Source organism: Apodemus sylvaticus, chromosome 19 (assembly GCF_947179515.1).
Source record: "Apodemus sylvaticus chromosome 19, mApoSyl1.1, whole genome shotgun sequence".
Taxonomy (NCBI): Eukaryota; Metazoa; Chordata; class Mammalia; order Rodentia; family Muridae; genus Apodemus; species Apodemus sylvaticus.
Window position 1 is genome coordinate 3,537,364 of NC_067490.1, and position 18,470 is coordinate 3,555,833.

An 18,470-nucleotide genomic window follows, 5' to 3' on the forward strand; every position below is an offset into this window, starting at 1 on the left:
TAAGGGGGTTGGGGAAGTGCCTCAGGTGTCAGAAGATTGTTCAAGGTTCCTGTATAAATCGCTTAAAGAAGAGTTCGTGTGTTGCGTCTTTCCTCGCTGGTCGAGATAGGTGCGACAGTTGCCCGGGATTTATGCCAGGGCTTCCAACCTGGTGACCGTGTCCTAACTGAACCACACACCAGCTGAGTGTGATGTGACCCCCCCCCAAAGGAAGGCTCCCGGGTTTCTTATGGAATGCCTTTAACCCCGGCCCTCGGGAGGGCAGGTCTCTGGATTCTTTGACCACGTTGCAAGTCCAAGAACACCCAGGGCTATAAAGTGAAACCAGAACAGGGGATCCCCAGGACTGACACCTGGAAGGGGGTGGGGTCTGGGGTGGCGTAGGTGGGAAAGTTGTAACAAGTGAGGGGGCAGCATGGTTCCCCAGCCTAGCACAGCCCAGGCCCCGGGCAGTGAGTGGGGTGAAGGAAATGACCTCAAGTTACCTTTTGTTTCCTTGACGGCACCTTTCACCTGGAATTTACCCCACATAGTAGAAGGTTCCTGGGAACGGCTTCCCGCCCCTGAGCTGTGTCCCAGCCCTTTAAAGACGTGGTCCAGGCTGGCCTTGAACTGATGCTGTAACTGAAGCAGCTTTCCATCCAGTGCCTCAGGCTCCCAGTCAGCCAGGATTGCAGGCCTACAAACCAGTCTGGCTTTTGTTTAAGACTTGGTTAGGGGTGCCAGGCCGTGATGACACACACCTTTAATCCCAGAACTTGGGAGGCAGAGGCAGGCGGATTTCTAAGTTTGAGACCAGCCTGGTCTACAGAGCGAGTTCCACGATGACTAGGGCTACACAGAGAAACCCTGTGTCAAAGGCTAAACAACTTGGTCAAGGATGTTCCTTCACTCTAGAACCTGTGGGTCATGACCCCTTTGGGGGCCAAACCCTTTCACAGGGGTTGCTTAAGAGCATCAGAAAACACAGATATTTATATTACTATTCTTGACAGTAGCAAAATTATAATTATGAAGTAACAATGAAAATAACTTTATGGCTGGGGTCTCCATGAGGAACTGTATTAAAGGGTCACAGTATTAGGAATGTTGAGAACAGCTGCTCTGGAGTCTGCAAACTCCATACAGAGGTGGGGCAGAGGGCAGCGGGTAGCAGAGAGGGTCTGGGTTACATGGAAATGACAAGATCTGTTTTGGAGCCAGGCCCACCCCTGCCTCGATGCCTGGGTGTAGGTGTTACAGGCCCTGTACCCTCACAGGAGCTGTGAGGGCCACTTAGAGGCCGACACAGACAACCTCAGAGTCTGTGTGGATTTCTCCCATGGTAGCCCTCACAACAGCGCACAAAGCTACCACGATCCCAGACCCTGAGGCAACTGCCAGCCTCCTGGAGATCTACAAACAGTCCCCTCCTGACCAACTATGCCACCCCTAGGCCAGAAGCAGCCACAGACCTGGGGGTCCTACTCCGCCCTCTTCCTGATGCCCACCAGGAACTGACTAGGTCCACAATAAGGAAATGCTGGAGAACTCAAAGACCCAGGGACAAAGGAGAGGACACGGGCCCAGCACAGTGAGTACTTATTATTGCCACAGACAGAGTGAGCCCTCCAGGAGGTGATGTCACTGTCCCAGAGGAGCCCGCAGATCAGCGACAGGGTGGGCTGCACCGCTCTGCCCTAAGAGCTGAGGGTCAGTCAGAGACTGGGGCGCTGGAAGCTCACAGGCTGGGAATGAGCAGCAGAGGAGCTGACAGGACTGGGAAAGGAAGGTCACAGAAGCCCAGGGCGTGGCCTCGGATTCCCTCTGTTGAGGCAGAGTCCTGGTAATGCAGGCTGAGTGGGGAGTGTGGAAGCCTTGGAGACAACGGGAACGGGAAGGGGTCCCGGGAGCCGCTGTGCGACCTGCAGAGCCCACGGGAGCGCAGGGCCCCGGCGAGTCTGGATCAGAAGTTGGGCTTGTGTTTCTTCAGCTCCACCATGAGGTGATGGATGTTGATGAGCTCCGCCCTGGCCGGGAGCGCGCAGCTGGGGCTGGGACAGCACCCGGTGGAAGCAGTGGTACAGCTGGATCAGCTGCGTCAGCGCCCCCTGCAGGGCAGAGTGGGTCAGACTCGTGGTGACGGGACTGTCAGAGCTTCACCAGCATCTCAGGCACAGCTGCTGGTGGCCCTTCAGGGCGGGTGTGCGTGTGTGGTGCAGAGCCCAGGGGAAGGTCAGGGAAACAGACAAGTGCGGGGCTCGGGCAAAGGCTGGGGTTGTTGGTCACCTGGATGATGCTGGTTCCATTTCGAAAGTTGGTAAAGCTCCGCATGACATCCTGACTCAGGGACTCCACTGATGCCTTCCAGGAACCGCCAAAGCCGCGGATCAGCTGAGTGACTCGGGCTGACCGCCAGAGGAAAGGGGGTGTCACTGAGCGACGAGGCCTGGGGACCGTCCACCCGGCACAGAGCCACCAGGGCTGGTGACCGTCCACCAGGCAAGGCCTGCCAGGGCACAGCCGTGCTCACCGTCCAGCCTGGCTTTCCTGGTATTCTTCCAGCCAAGTCTTACCTGCTGTGATGCCTCCCCCAACCCCGTGACCCACACCCAAGCTGTACTGGCTGTTTTTGTGTGTCAACTTGACACAGGCTGGAGTTATCACAGATAAAGGATCTACAGTTGGGGAAGTGCCTCCATGAGACCCAGCTGTGGGGCATTTTCTCAATTGGTGATTAAGGGAGCAGGGCCTCTTGTGGGTGGTGCCATCCCTGGGCTGGTGGTCTTGGGTTCTATAAGAGAGCAGGCTGAGCAAGCCAGTAAGGAACATCCCTCCATGGCCTCTGCATCAGCTCCTGCTTCCTGACCTGCTTGAGTTCCAGTCCTGACTTCCTTTGGTGATGAACAACAATGAATAAGTATAAGCTGAATAAACAGTTTCCTCCCCAACTTGGTTCTTGGTCATGGTGTTTTATCCAGGACTAGAAACCCTGACTAAGGTCGGACAGTGGTGGCACAAGCCTGTAATCCCAGCACTCTGGGAGGCAGAGGCAGGCAGATCTCTGAGTTTGAGGCCAGCCTGGTCTACAGAGTGAGTTCCAGGACAGCCAGGGCTACACAGAGAAACCCTGTCTCGAAAAAACCAAAATCCAAAAAAAAAAAAAAAAAAAAAGAAAGAAACCCTGACTAAGACACCCGCCGACCCTAACTCGCACTGCCCACAGCACCGTGACAACACCACATACCTTCCTCCCCTTGGAGCCGCTCAGCCTGCCCACGCTCAATCAAGGCTTCAGCCTCCTTCACGAACGCCACCAGACCCCCGAAGGGGGGGGGACAGCAACTCCTCAATGAACTCCTAGAGAGAAGTGCGAGCCCACACAGGGTCAGACTCCTGGGAACAAAGGACCCCCACTCTGGACAGTGACGGCTAATGACAGGCCAGAGAGCAGCCTCTGTGAGCCTCCACCTTAGGTGATGTCACAGGGTGCAAGGGACGTCCCCAAGGATTTCCTTCCAGAACCAAGGACCAATAACGTGGCTCATCAGGGAGCAGTGCTTGCCACTGTCCCCAGAACACAAGGTGGGAGAGGGAAGAAAGGAGCCCGCTCCTAAAAGTTGTGACCTCTGACCTCCATGTGCTTCAGATGTGCCAGTGCACATGCGGGGACACACAAACAGTTCCCTGCAAAGCAGAATACACACACACACACACACACACACACACTCGCAGGGCTATGGTGCATGCAAACACATGCACACAGGGATATAGTGCACGCACACACGCACATAAATACAGGGCTATAGTGCATACACACATGCATACATATATTGCACACACATGCATATACATGCATACCTATACTTCAGTCACACACATACATATGCATAGCTATGCTGCATGCACATGCGCACACGTGAATAACTTTAGTGCACACACATGCATGCACACCTGTAGCTATAGTGCACGCACACAAATAAATATCTATAGTTTTATTTTGCTCCTAAGCTATTAGTACCATGAAAAATTTAACAGATGAACAACGAGGCAGTGGGTTGAAATCGTGACTGCTCACAGAGGTCAGTCCAACAGCATCGCAGTCTCCTGCCACACCCAGGCCCTACCTGTGTCCGAGCATTGAGCAGCTGCTGGAAACTCTCCACCTCTTTGCTGTCCTCAGCAGCCCGCTCCTGAGGAAGACAAGACCGGTCAGGAGCTTGGGAACCCTTTCCTGTCGCCAGCAGGTCCTGTTCAGTCATCACTGCAGACAACCCCAGGATCTGGGTGAAGCGCTGAGTTCTGCTGAGCTCACAAGCTGTGGGGACTCCACACGGGAGGGGCAGCGTTACCATCAGCACGCCCAGCATCATGTCGTAGTTGTTGATCAGAAACACAAGCTGCTCCTTCCTGGAGGAGAACTCCGCAGCCACGCGGAGGACAAAATTCTCCACCTCCACCTGCAAAACCCAAAGAAGGCAGCAGGTTAGGAAGCTAGGCCGCAGACCCCTCCCTCGTGGGCGGGTCTCCTGCCCAGCCTCACCTGGAGCTGTCCCAGCAGCTGCAGGGTGCATTCATTGGGGATGGTCTGGTTGATGCTGGCAAGTTCGGAGGAGAACTCGGCATAGCGGCGCGTGATCTCAGAGCAAGAAGGGAAGGAAGGCTCACACCTGCCTGCCTGGCACACGCGACCCAGCTGCCTCTGCAGCTCCAACCCCAGTCAGGACCAGAGTTGTCTGCCTACGCTGACTCCTTCGGCAGCACCCAACCCCCACTCAGTGTGACCACGACACCCCCTTGTCACCCTCACCCCTTACATAGTGGGGCCGAGTGTCCAGTCCCCCAAGGCGCTGGGGGTCAGTGCTGCGGACACTCAGGACATTCATCTCCAGGATCAGCTCAAACCGAGGCCACAGCAGGGCAAGCACCTGCTCCCAGTATCTGCAGGAATCAGAATCAAGGTCAGCGCGCAGGGGTGCTGGCCCAGGGGAGCACAGGGTGACAGTGAGCGGGTGTGCCCAGCACCAATGCTGCCCCTGGACACACGAGTGAGGGGCATCTGGGGAGGAAGACCGGAGTCAGGACGCAGTTGTTGGTGTAAGATAAAAAGCTGACCTCCTCTAGGCACCAAGGCCCAGCGCTCAGTGACCTGTCCAGGGCAGGGACGTCCCTCTTTGCTGCGATGTTGCGGAACCAGAGAACAATGTGGATACAGAGAAAAACAGCAATGGCGTCATAGCAGTCGGCCAGGTAGGACTCCAGGTGTTTCTGTGGCAGACAACTGAATGTTAGCTTGTTGTCTGAGGGCTGAGGGCAAACAGATGTGCATTTCTTTGGGGACCAGGCACTTGTGACCGCACTGGCTGCTGCTGAGCTCTGAGGACAGAGGGCAGAAGCACGGAAGTCAGAAGCTCACCAGCGTCATGGAGAGCGTGCGGCCCATGACGGCGTGGAACAGGTCGTGTGCAGCCGGGCCAGACACGACGAAAAATTCACAGATGAAAAGATATTCACGGCAAGAATTGTCGAGGAGGGCGTAGTGCTGGCTGCGGAAGAGCGCTTCGAACGGATACTGCCGAGACAGAGACAGGGACGGGTCTCCCACTGACCCCTTGGATGTGGAGACTCAGCACAGCTTAGTAATCAGAGCTCACAAGAGCACACACCCAGCTCCAGGCAGGGAGGAGCACCCTGGACAGGCACTGAAGAGGGGGCGCAGGACACAAGAAAAGCCCCGCCCACTGGCTGCCCCGCCCCCACATCCACTTCAACTGTTGCCTCCCAATGGTCACACCCCAGCCAGTCTCCCTCTGCAGGCCTCTCAGTCCATGGCTCCTAAGCCTCCCGCATCACAGCAGGCCAGGGACCCCCAAACTAACACTTAGGGACCTGATCCCTGACCACGACATACCCTCTGCTCTCCACGCTGGGCAGGATGGGGCACCAGGATGGGGGCCTCGAGCTCGGCCGGTGAGATGACAGCACCTCGGGTGCCCAGGGTAAAGATGGTGTTCCTGCTTCGGAGGGACGGCTTCGAGAAGAAGCGTGAACAGCATCGGAGTCAGGGAAAATAATGAGACAGACCGCGCCAGGCCCAACAAGCCAAGGCCTGAGGATCCCAGGAAGCTGAATATGACCCGGACAGCCCTTTCCAGAGCCAGAGTCCTGCTTCACCTGACACCCGTGAAGGCCGTCAAGGATTCACAAACCCTCAGAGCTGCAAAGCCCCAAACAGAGCAGCTCCAGAACTCTGACAGGGCCTGTGATGTTGATTCTGTGATGCCGGCTACATGTGGGATTAACTAAAACCCAAAATGGAGGGCAACATCTGTGAGGTGTTTTTGCTTAATTTGAAGTGGGAAGATCAGTTACTTTTCCTTCTTTTTTTTTTTATTTATGTATTTATTTTATTTATGTGTATACACTGTTGCTATCTCCAAACACACCAGAAGAGGGCATCGGATCTCCATTACAGATGGTTGTGAGCCACCATATGGTTGCTGGGAATTGAACTCAGGACCTCTGAAAGACCAGTCAGTGCTCTTAACATCTGAGCCATCTCTCCAGCCCAGGGGAAGATCAGTTTCTGATCCTTTTCCTTGAGATAGGAAGACACAGCTGTAATCCAGGGTATTTGAGCTGCAGCCCCCCTCCCCTTTCTAATCTGGGCCACACCTTCTGCTGGAAGCCTACAGGAAGCCATGGAAGAAGGGAAGGCTTGCTCTCTGTCTGCTTGCTCCTGCTCCTGCTCCTGCTGCATCTGTGGGACATCCCTGCTTGCCCGCCTTGCTCTGAATAATGGCAGCAGACTTACATTTATTATGAATGCCTGGGCTTTATGCTAGGCCTGTTCCCAGCTCTCTCCTAACTCAGTCATCCATTTATACCATTCTAAGTTCTGCCATGTGGCTGGTCACCTCTCCTCAGTATCACACACATCCTGCTTCCTCCGAGTCTGTGTGGAGAATCCACCATGCTTCTTTCTTCCCAGAGTTCCTCTCTCTGACCAGAATCCTGCCTTCTACTCTCCTTTGCTACAGGACATAGACTTTTTATTTTATCACGCAGAAGGTGTTTTAGTTAGGCAAGGTAGGACAGAGACTCATCTTCACACAGTGTACAACAACATTAATTCAACATTGCCACTTTAGTCCTATAAAAAATTCAGGAGGCTTCTGTGGTGATTTCATTAAGAATATTTGCTGGGCCTTGGTTTTGCAAACCCAGAGGCAGGCAGATCTCTGAGTTCAAGACCAGCCTAGTGTACAGAGTGAGTTCCAGGGCATCCAGGGCTAGTCAGAGAGACCTGTAGCTGGTCTTTCTTACTTTGTTGGTTCTATTTTCTCACTGATTTTCCTCCTGGTTTTGCCTCCATATGACTAGATAGGGAAAAAAGGAGAGAGAGAGAGAGAATCCTTCAATCTAATTTCTTTCCCAACCATTCCTCCCAGTTTCCAGCCCCACCCCTTCTAACATTTCCCCCAACCCTTCCTCCCTCAGTTCCCCCCAGTCTGCTTAAACACTCCCTCCTCCCAGTGTTCCCAATGCCAGCAGCTCCAAACCCTAATCACTGTTGTAGCCTATCTGCTCAGCCCAGCTCCTCCAGGCTCTACGGCTCCAACAAGATCTCTGCACCAACTGCTTCTCCTCTCACTCTGCTTGCCCAGTGCTCTTTCTCAGCCTCAGCTGGGTTTTAAATAACTTGTCCTGTTCCTAGAAATCCAAGAGGCAACAACACTTAAGGTCATAGCATCAAGCAGTTCTAGCAGCTAAGAATTCCAGGCCATTGGTATTCAGAAGTGGCCCCTCTTGTAAATTTGGAAACTCAGTCCCTGTTATGTCTTGTTTTTGAACAACCAGCACAGTCTGTGCTTGTGCTAGATGACATTTTTTCGACAGTTTCCCCAGAAGCATCACCCATTTCATCCCCTTTTTAGGGATTGTCTCTGGTATTGAGGGAATATTAATCTCTGTTCACTGCTGTAGTAAATCTCACACCTGTGAATCTATGGCTGTGTCAACCACACGAGGCCTCAACTTTCCCATTTGACTTTCTGGTTCCACACATTTAACCCGTCACACACTTGGTTTTACCTGAGATAACTTTTTCAGGCAACTGTTTGCCAGAACACACATTTTCCAACACTTCCAAACCCTGCTGATCTTTCTACTGGAGCAGCTTAGCCTCTGATGTAGGGAAACAGTGACACTCACGACCCCATCACCTGTGCTAACTGACATCTCTCTTTTCACATAAGCCGTTCTTTCAATTTCTCCTTTGAAATCTCCAACTATAATTCCTGGATAAAGAGCCGATCCTCGGGAAGTCACACTGCTCCTTCCCAAGACCATTCCTGCTGTCCCTGAGAGCAAACGGGCATAAACTCCAGTAGAAATTTCCTAACACTGAATTGTGGGGATAATGTAGATGCTTCTCTATGGCCAAGTCTAGAGCAGCACTGCCTACAGTAGCTTGTGTTAGATCTGCAACACTTAGTTGGGGTTTTTCTGCCTGCTTATTTCCTGGCTGATAAGAGTCAACTGGCTTGTGGTTTTTGCTGTGGGGCCTCAAGATAGGCACCTCCGTTCCATTTCCCAACTGTGAAAAATGGCCTTGGATCTCTCTCTCTCTCTTAGAGCTGCACTCACTGGCCCAGTGCCAACCCTTGTCACACTGCCTGCGCACTCCTGGAAGCCTTCTTCCTGGTTTACACTCAGGAAATCCATTGCCCTTAGAGATGCCTTGTTCACAGTTTTGTTTCAGATGAGCATGTTTCCCACAGCACAGGACATTTTGAGACCTGAGAACATTACCTCTTTTTACTATATCTTCCAGAGTTAGAGCACCATGGGTTTTGAGATCTAAAACCTTTAGATATGGCTTGACCAATTATTGTGGAAATAAAGAAGCTGGAGCCAATATCAGTCTTCTCCCTGGTCCACTGTTCCACAGATGCTGCCCTCAACTTTAAAGGCCTGACAACATTTTGCATTCCGTGTTTACATTTTCTTTTCTCTTTTTTAAGATTTATTTATTTATTTATTATATCTATGTACACTGCAGCTGTCTACAGATACTCCAGAAGAGGGAGTCATATCTTGTTATGGATGGTTGTGAGCCACCATGTGGTTGCTGGGATTTGAACTCAGGACCTTCGGAAGAGCAGTCAGTGCTCTAAACCACTGAGCCATCTCTCCAGCCCCCGTATTTGCATTTTCAATTAGCACTTGCTTTGCATCAGGGTCTGTGATGGCTTTGATCACAGATGAAACTAATCTTTGAAAAAAAAAAAATCCGTGAAGGCTTCCCCCTGAGACTTGCTTAATTTTTCAGACTAACGTGGGCGTCTTCCCTGGCTCCTCAACTTTGTCCCAAGCTCTCAAGGCTGCTGCACAGCATGGCTCTGAGGTTGTACCTTCAGACTGACCCTATCCTTGTACAGCAGCCACAGCCCCTGTCAGCTGGACCTGTGCTCTGTTCCTTCCCCTCGCCTTTGTGCCAAATTCCTGGCTTTGCTTCACCTTGGCAACCATTGCAACTGAGGCCCAGCCTCTAGTGCAGCTGTCAATTCTCCTCAATTTTGGGAAATAGTTCTATGTTGAGTAGTCCAGTTATTTAGAGTTTGTTTCACATAGGACAAGTGCATCTCATAAGATATCACCGCCTCCTGAACATGCATTAGGTCTGCCATTTCTACAGCATGCCATCCTGTCTTGTCATAACTTGTGGATTTCCTCCATTAGCAGACACATGCTGTGTAACTACTTGGGATGCTGCTGGTGATTCTGTGACCCAGGAAGCCTGTCCTCACCAGGGGCTGAGGTTAGCCCGGTCTCCTGAACATGGCTTCTCATCTGACCATCCTCCTGCTTTTCCATTCTTTGACTTGACTGCCCTCTGACACAGTTCCTTCCCCTTTCTACCTGGGGAAACTCCTGTCTCTGGTTCAGTCACTGGGAATGAACCTATATGTTCCCCCTTTTCTTGTGTCTGACATTTTCAAACTTGTCTGCCTCTACTCTACTTTCTCTAGCTGATCAGCCAACTTTTATACTTTTTCAGAAAGAAGAGACAGGAAGGAACCCTCTTATCTTCCTTTTCTCTCTGTGTTTTGATTCACGAGCTTCTCCATTTCTTCCCCTATTTTTTCCAGTTGCTCAGTTGAGTCTTTCATCCTTTTTATAAAGTAGCCCAAATGCGGGAGAGTGGAAAACAAAACCGATGCTGAAATCCATGTGGGGCGCATCCCAAGAACAGCCTCAGTAAACACATTGTTTGCTGAAACAAAGTATCCATCCCTCCTTTTCCTGCCTTTTGTTCTAAGGTTCTGGACATCAGCCTTCCCACACTGCACTGCCCCACATTTGGCAGCACTTATAAAATGTGCTTTTATTTTCAAACAGTAACCAGTTCTGTGGTCCCTAAGCTATGAGCTGCAAAGTCCATCAAAGCAGCAGTCAGCCCCTCCTTCCGGCCCCAGCCTGCAGTGAGATGCCCCACAGGAGCTGTGGACACTGGCGGATGCTGTCAAAATGGTGGGGCTGACATCTCCTCAGCCTGCAGACATCACAGGAGCTGTCCATGGTCAGTCCTTTCCTGCCACAGCCTACTCCTGTCATGAACAACTATTCACAATGAGGACACCTTTCCTGCCTCAACTTTCAACCTTGGTAAAATACCACCCCAGGAGCTGTGCATAGTGATCGCACCTCCTCTCCAGCCTCCCCCAACAGCTCCACAGAGATGGCGCTGCAATGCTATATTTTTCTCAGCCCAACCTTTAATATGGGTTCTTAAATGCTTTAACCTCCCTTCTAGTCCACAACCCACCAGAGGTAGTGGGAAAGAAAGTTTATTAGGACACAGGGCACATCAACCTGTTTAGAAATTGTTCATTGGAGCAAATCCCATCTGTGTTGTCAGGAAATCAGTTTAGTTCAGTTCACAGGTCAGCAGCGGCATCTGGATCCACACCCAATCACTTCCTGGATTTCCCAGCAGTCCAGTTTGGCACTGTCTGGATAGCAGTGCTCGTGGCACAACATTGCAGAAAGAGCCAGGTCTCAGCAGGATTGGCATGAGTCAGCAGGAGGGATTAGGACCACAGAGTCACCAGGAGACGATCTTTGCCAAGTCTCTCTCAACAAAGTAAAGATCAGTGAAGACAGGAGACCAAGAAGCATGGCAGAGCTAGCTGTGCAAGCAAGCCACACCCTGTCACTGTCCCCTGAGTCCTATTTACACTCCCTCCAAGCAGCAGGTGTCCTCCGTGGGTCTCACCTCAGCATGTGAGTCTGTCTTAGCACAACTCCAGTAAGTCTGCATCAGTCACAGACAGATGTCACTCTGCCAATCAGCCCGAGTCCACAGAAGCAGCAGGAAGCTGCCGGCACACCACCAGAACTTTACTGCTGCATCTCTCTGTGGAGTCCCAACAGAATTCCACAAAGCAATGGAAGATGAACAAATACCCGTGTGTCATTATCCAAGAACCCATCACACGTCCTGTCACGAGCTGGCTTTAGCAGAACATCATCTCACCTGTGTCTGCTGCAGGAAAACACTTCTTAACATGTTCACCCCAGCAAAACACCATCCAACACAACTGATTTTCCAAAGACACCAAAAGTTTCATCTTCATGATACCTCAGAGAAGCTGGTCGCAGCTTCCCTCAGGGCTGTGTGGTCCTGAGGTCCTGTGTCTCAGGTGCCCTTCCCCTGGGACACCTTCTCCCCTCAGAGCTGTGTGATTCCTGGGCCTCTGAGTCTTAGGATGCCCTCCAGACTGAGCAGAAACACTTATATTCTGGAGCAGTGAGGAGCCTGTGCTCCCTCTAGTCCTGGTGTCTGAGCTGCACTAGGACCCTGTCCCCCCATCTCCAGTCGTCCTGCAGGGGTCTCACCTTCTGTCTCACTGCTCAAGTGAAGCCCCATCTACCAATGACAGTTAGGTAAGCTTCCACTTCTTGAAGTGGAAACTTCTGGTTTCTTTGGAAGGTCGGTTATGTCAAATGATGGTCTGCTGGGGCACACAGGTGAAAGATTGTTTCACTAAAGCAAGCATGTAAAAGAACACGTGATGATGGGAGGGAATATATATATGACCCAACAGCTGGTGGAAGATGCTGGATGGTATGGGTACCTGGCCATTCCTGCTGGTCATTGTTTGTCCTGACATCAAAGAAGGAAATGGTGGTGTTCTGGAGGCTTCTTGCCACTTCTGTGGTCTCAGGCCAACTGGAACAATGAAGTGGAATTTTCTGGATATGTCAACTGATACAGACTCATGTGGTGTTTTGCTGAGCTGTGGGAGGACACAGGATTTTTGGAGGGAGGCTAATAGGACACAATGGCAGTGTACACCTTTCAGACCTAACTCTTCTATGCTGTTAAAATAGAAGAATATACTTTCAGAGTCTGAGGTCTCCAGCTGGGACTTTCATTCAGCCTCCTCCCCCAAATTCGACAATACTATACAGGGACAGGCTCCTTGTTTGCACAATCCGGCTGCAGGAGAACTTTTGTTTAGATTTATTTATTTTATATATGTGAGTACAGTATCACTGTCTTCAGACACACCAGAATGGCATCAGGACCTATTACAGATGGTTGTGAGCCACCATGTGGTTGCTGGGAATTGAACTCAGGACCTCTGGGAGAGTATTCAGTGCTCTTAACTTCTGAGCCATCTCTCCAGCCTGCAGCTGAACTTCTCAAATGCAAATCAAGAGGGATAACCTTCGAGTGACCAGAATGGTCTTCTTCTCCTTTACCACCTGTACCATCTGTTGACTCACAAGGGTCTCCACAACAACCCCTTCCAGAGTTTGTCCCCATTGGCAGCATTAGGAAAGGATGCTGCACTTACCCTTCAGCCATGCCCACGTCTCAACAGTACACACTGCATCACATTACTGCCTGACAGATCCTTCGTCTCTGCTGGTTCCTGCCGCTCACCATACTTGGTTCCAGATTCTAGAATCTGCCTATAGCAGAGAATCTCCCTCTAGCAGAGCTCATTTTGTGACCCTTTCTCTCTTCCCCGCAGACTCAGATTGTATTAAAGCCTCACCCTGTGGCCGCAATCAGATTGACCTCAGTACAGTACACAGGGCTGAAGTGGCAGGATACATTTTTGATAACAGCAACTTCAGTCACTGCACGAACAAATGACTCAGCAAATCTTTTATATTCTAATTAAGGACCCATGCCACCAAGATGGGAGCTGGGGTCACTGATTAACTTGAGTGCAGCATTTACCACAGTCACCCATCAGGAACAGTAAAAGTACAGAGGGCACACATTCCACTCTCAACCCCTAGGTACAGATAGGACAAAAGAAGTGATCCAAAGCTCCTCAGAGGTCTCAAAATCCCTAATGTCACCACTTTAGATTAAATTATCCACTCCAGTGAGATGCCCCCACAGGAGCTGTCAAAATGGCGGTTCCTGTGTAAACAGTGCCACCACGACATCTCTTCAGCCTGCATCCAGCACAGCAGCTGTCCACAGGGGAGAACCACATTTCCTCCTAGCAGGAGCTGCCCCTCCAGAGCTGTCTACAGGGCCAGGGACAGCACCTTTCCTGCCTCAGTCTGCAGCCTTGGTGAAATTCTACCACAGGAGCTGTCCATGGTAGGCGTTGTTTATATTTATCCTCCCCAGCAGCCAGCAGAGTTGGTACCTCAGTCAAAGCTTCTCAGGATGCCCTTCTCCATGTCAGAACCAAGACAGTCCTGCAACACCCGAGGAAGCCACTAGGCTGCTGTCACCTAATGAGCACTGTAACTGTGTCTTCAGACAGTCACACCATCTTTCTGTCAAGCCAGGTGCCTGAGATTGGTGGAGAACACTAGAGGGTAAGACTAGAGGACTCCATGACCGTGGGCCCGCTGTCACACTTCTGCTATGAAGTGAGTTCCTTGATCAGAACACCACATGGAACCCTGTGTGGAATAACATGATGGTGGATAAGGCATTCTGTGAGTTCACTGATGGTGGTTTCAGCAGAAGCATCACATGCAGGAAAGGCAAATCCACAGTCAGGATGAGCATCTACTCCAGTAAGTACCAAGTGTTGTCCTTTCCATGAAGGAAGGACCTGGTTCAACGTGGTCAACCTCCACCAGGTTGCTGGTTGGTCACCTCGAGGAATGGTGGCACATCTGGGGCTCAGTGTTGGTCTCTGCTGTTGGCAGATCTGGCTTTCAGCAGAAGCTGTGACCAGGTCAGCCATAGTGAGTGGAAGTCCACGTTGCCGAGCCCATCCATAACCCGCATCTCTGCTACCATAGCCGCTTTGTCCATGTGCCCACTGGGTAATGACAGAGAAGGCTGGGTAAAGAGACTGACTGTCCATGGAATGGGTCACCTACTTACCTGATTAGTGAACTTCTCCCCAGCTGACGTCATCTTTGGATGAGCAGGTACATGGGACACAAGGGTCTTCACACCCTTCCCCATTTGGAGAGATCTGTGCACATGCTTCTACCCCAGATGGTTCCAATCATGCTCTTTCCATGTCCCTGTCCATCCAGCCAGTCCATTGGCCACAGACCATGAGTTAGAGAACAGTCACACATCTGGCCATTTCCCCTTCCAAATAAAATGTATTAACATGGGTGTGGCCTGAACTTTCAACCACTGTGACGATTTTCCTTCAGAAGAGTCTTTCAGGGTTGTCCAAGAAAGGGGTTGTAATGCTGCAGCTGTCCACTTCCTGTGGTGCCTGCACAACATGAGAACCATCAGCAAGACAGGCCCTGGTCTCTTCTTCCTTAGTCTTCCAATAACAAGGCACCTCATGAGGCTGCAGGTGCATGCTTGGCAGCAGATGGCATTGTAACAGGAGTCAAGACCATAGGCATTTGGGCAGAGTCTTCATGTAACTTCCTTGTGCTTCTAGAACGTGTCCAGGACTGATTACTTATACACCATTTCTATTTGATAATAGGTTACTGTGTGTCCTATTTTATGACTTTGTATCCAGTAGACCCTGGAAAGTCTGATTATTTCTTTCCCACAGTGTATGGTTTACCCAGGTGAAAGCCTGTAGGTCCCACTAGGAAAGGACTGGAGAAAGGCTAGCAGTAAACCTTTTATGTATTTTATAAGATACTCACTCGGGGTAACCGGACCATTCATTCATTCAAGGCATTCTGAGTGTGTAAACTGCCTCAAGTCTAGAAACTGATTCATGGACAGAGATGATCTTTTGTCACCATTATGTAGCCTTTCTTTCATTTGTTGACTATTTTTGCACTAAAATGATCAAACAAAAATCAGTAGACTTGCATTGTGATTGGATTAAGAACATTTTCTGGGGGCTGGAGAGATGGCTCAGAGGTTAAGAGCACTGACTGCTCTTCTGAAGGTCCTGAGTTCAAATCCCAGCAACCACATGGTGGCTCACCACCATCTATCCGTAATGAGATCTGACTCCTTCTTCTGGAGTGACTGAAGATAGCTATAGTGTACTTACATATAATGAATAATTTTTTAAAAAAAAACATTTTCTGTGCCATGGTTGTGCATACCCAGAGACAGGCAGGTCTCTGAGTTGAAGACTAACCTAGTGTACAGAGTGAGTTCCGGAACAGCCAGGGACTCACAGAGAGACCTGTATCTGCTCTTTACTACTTCATCAGTTCTCCACTCAGCGTTCCCACATCAAAAAACTCAGCCTGACCCACTTTTATGTTCCTTCCACCATTATCCCACACCCCAAAATCCATTCCTACACATTCCCCAAATTTCCGCTTAAATGAATTAGCAAACTTGTCAAGCTCCTTACATGTGTGCACAGAGGTGCAGGGCTCCTCCTCATGGACTACACACTCTACCTCCCTCATGGAATCTACTTTGTCTGAAGTCTGCTCATAGGTCTAGAGACAGGTAACACAGCGGCTGAAAAACACCGGAGTTGAGAAAGGACTGCTGGATTAGATCAGAGTGTATATGTGAGAACCTCAGAATGGAAGGAAGGAAATGTGCTGACTTCAAGGAGATGTTTGTCTTTGTTTCAACAAGAGAAGGAAAGCTATGAATTCAAAATTAGTAGAGATTACATTTGACCAGGGAAGACCTCCACAAAATCATGGCTGCAAAAATGAAGGAAGAAAATAAGTAGAACAAAAAGCTAACCAGCCAAACAAACCCATGAATTCTCATCCCTCTATTTGGAAACAGCTCTGAAACTGGCTGAGACGTGAATGTCTCCAGCTATGAGGTCAGCCAAGAAGTCTTGTTGGCTACAAAGTCCGCATGGCTTATCAGGTCACCCTTTCCTATGGCATGGGTGGATATTTATATTGCAGCTTGGGTAGATAGCACGAACAGACTTAGAGCATTTGATGCCTTTCCTTCTTGCACATAGAAGAGATTCATCTTTAACTGATCTGTGCACACCATACATTCCACACATGTGTTAATGCAGAAATGTGTATTACCTATGACAGTTTCTGTGTTTACAGAGAAAGGACCTGACACCAAAGAAGACAAGACAAATAGCCCAGATGATCCAACCTCAAACTGCCTCAAGAGCTGGCTCCTCAGAATTATCCAGAACAACTTGAAAACAGCTGGTTACAATCGTCAAGCCTCACAGACCGCTCCATCCAGGGCTTCAGTTTAGCTCTGTATTTAGACACCACACAGAGTGTGGACAGCCAGTGTTACAGCTCGCTTTCTTAGGACTTGACCATTATCTTCACTGCCTTAGGGCCCCTGAAAGATATCATCGGTCCCACACAGCAGGAAGCAATTTTAAGAACACAACACCCTCATTCCCAAGAGTTGGGGTGATAGGTATTTGGTTGTTGGGTGGGTGATGAATATTTGTCATTGTGAGAGTGTGGCTGGTCACTTGTGTCAAACATGGCACAATGAAAAGGATATTGCATTCAAGGATTTCTTTCTCTCTGTTTCTTTCTTCTGTCTTTCTCTCTCTACTATCTAATGTCAGGGGGAAAGCTGGGAAAGGGATTAAAAGAAAAAAAGGGGTGTGTAGGCATGAATTTTTTCCCACCTACTTTAATAAATGTTCAGCCTCTCCTTTTGCCCACCTCCCAGAAGAGGCAGTGGAAGAGAAAAGTTATAGGATATGGAGGAAGCAGACCTGTTTAACAAAAGCTCTTTGGGGGCGAGCTCAATCTTCTTCATCAGCAGTTCAGTCCTGTGGCAAACACCAAGTACTAATCAACAGCTGCAGTGCAATCTTCTCACCAGCAGACCCCACACAGAAACCAGCGGTGGCTGCCCAGTCCTCTCAGCAGGCAGACACCAAGCCCGAACCAGCAACTGTGGTTCTATCCTGAGAGAACAGTGAGGCGAGGGTCACGTATCAAGAGGCTTCAGGAGCCTCACAAGCCAGTTCTTTGGAGAGTTTCTCTCAGTGGTGGCATTATCACAAGTGAATCTCAACAACTATTTAAGGCAAACCAATACACACATGCCGTTAGCAAAGAACAGGAAGGTGGAGGAAACCAAACCAAAGCCCAATGCTCATTGCCTGTGAGGCGACTGTAAGGTCATATTTAAACTCCTTCAGAGGTCCTGTTACGTGGCTGCTATAGCAAAACATCCTTTCACCTGTGTCTGCTTCAGAAAAACATTCTTTCACATGTCTGCTTTAGCAAACACTCTTTCTTTGTGTGCTCTAGTAAACCATCATTTGATATAGCTGACATTCCAAAGAAACTAGAAGATTCCATGTCAGGACTATAAAGGAATGATACGATAAGGGTTGATGGCTTAATCTACTTTTAGACTAAAGAACATCAACAACTAGTCTCACATATTTTACATTGGTTTGAATTTTTGTGTTTGTAGATAAATTGAAGCTTATATTTTGCTACAACATAGTGTATACATTCTTTAACTCTTGTTAAAGTATTGTACCTATGTAACTCAATTAAAAATGTAATGTAAAGTTCTAATCCTTGAAAGAAACTATGGCAAAAAGTTCAAGATAATTAAGAAATGCAAGTTGGTAGTCAATCAAATTTATGAACATGTTAGGTATTACTTTTGTTAATTACAGAAATAACCTTTCTCTAGCCTCTTGTAGATGTTTCCAAAGTTGAACAGATAGTAGATAGCTAGAAACAAACAACATTTACCTATTTTGATATACAATAGATACATAAGTGGACTTCAAAACTATCACATATCTACAGGAGATGGTATTCAAAACTGTTTTATTAACATGAAGCTTTCCATAACACTGAAGCATAACTGTGTCTGGCAGCACCCCCATTTTAATTCAGAGAGGCTGGTGGGTGTAGAGGCCAGCTCACACATCTTAACCGTGGGTTTTCTGGAAGGAGAGATGGGTAAGGAACAGGCTGCAAGAGAAATTACATGGAGAGACTTAAAATACATGGCTTTTGGTTCAAGTCTCCATCTTTAATGATCCCTCTCTCCCAAGAAAAAAAGGCAGACCAAGCCCCTCCCCTGAAGGCTGGAAACCAGTTCTTCTTGTTATTCAGGA

At 49.4% G+C, this 18,470-nt stretch overlaps 1 protein-coding gene and 1 pseudogene across 8 annotated transcripts in view; one reads left to right on the plus strand and one right to left on the minus strand.

Moving 5' to 3' along the window:
* The window catches only part of LOC127669619 (H-2 class I histocompatibility antigen, D-B alpha chain-like), a 450,763-nt gene that overhangs the window by 16,347 nt on the left and 415,946 nt on the right, over positions 1 to 18,470 (plus strand). The gene's annotated exons all lie outside the window — the stretch shown is intronic.
* Positions 1,891 to 14,392, minus strand: LOC127670032 (vacuolar protein sorting-associated protein 52 homolog; annotated as a pseudogene).